Below are 1,096 nucleotides of genomic sequence, written 5' to 3' on the forward strand. Positions count from 1 at the left end.
AGTGGGATTTCAGTGTAGTATGAAGATGTATTATTACATTTCGACTGCAATTCCACATACTTAACATTGCGAGTTTAATAGAGGGGTCGTAATTTTACAGTCTACTGTATAGTTTAATAGTAATTAATGTTACATATGTATGATTTACAAGTTTAATACATCCGACATTTGAGGTTAGGTTGACGTCATAATAATCTTTACGGGAGACTGCAAATGCGGACGCGCACAGTACGATTATGAGCACATAATACTTCTAGGAGTTTATGGTTGTATTATTGTACTATGCGCATGAGTTGATAAAACGTGTAAATTATGGCAGGGTTACATAATACTTTTTTACAGAATAAGGTAAAAAACCTTATTATGGTGAATAAAAAGTTCACCATGCTCTGATAACTTAGTATAACAACCCAGCGGGCACAAAATTTGGCGACGTCTTTTCGACATCGTTGTGACATCTTTACGACATCTTTACCACTTAGACATAGGATGTCGTAAAGTTTTCGTAAATATTTCGTACCGATGTCGTAAACACGTCGCCAACTTTTGTGTCCACTGCGAATTTATTGATTGCAAGTTAAAAATGTCGTAAAATATTTATTTTTTATTCGTGGTATTGAATGTTTACATCCCAGAAGGCACACAAGTTAAAGAATATCAATCAGTATTTTAGCTGAATTCAGCAAATGTTCGGTCTTACGGTCAATGATAAAATCAAAATAAAAGCATCCGAAATAACATGTGAAAAACATATTTATTTCTTTTAAAAAAATCCTCAACGTTTCGACCAACACTGCGGGTCTTTAACAACAGTCGATATAAAAATCTATAATTTAATAACAAATTGTATGAGCGTAAGCGTTCTAATAATTAGTGTCGTAAAAAGGATATCGGTTTTAACAAAAAAAATTTAAAAAGTTATCATATTAAAACATACCTGAGTCAAAAAATAAACAAAAAAACTTGATTGAAGCCTCTAAGATATTGGAGAGGTTCCAAAATTTATGAAAAATGTCACATAATTGGAACGATGTTTACAGACGGACGATACAAGACTGACTGTTATGAAAAGTCGTAATTACGAAGGTGACAAATA

This window comes from Belonocnema kinseyi, chromosome 2 (genome assembly GCF_010883055.1).
Source record: "Belonocnema kinseyi isolate 2016_QV_RU_SX_M_011 chromosome 2, B_treatae_v1, whole genome shotgun sequence".
In the NCBI taxonomy this organism is placed as follows: domain Eukaryota; kingdom Metazoa; phylum Arthropoda; class Insecta; order Hymenoptera; family Cynipidae; genus Belonocnema; species Belonocnema kinseyi.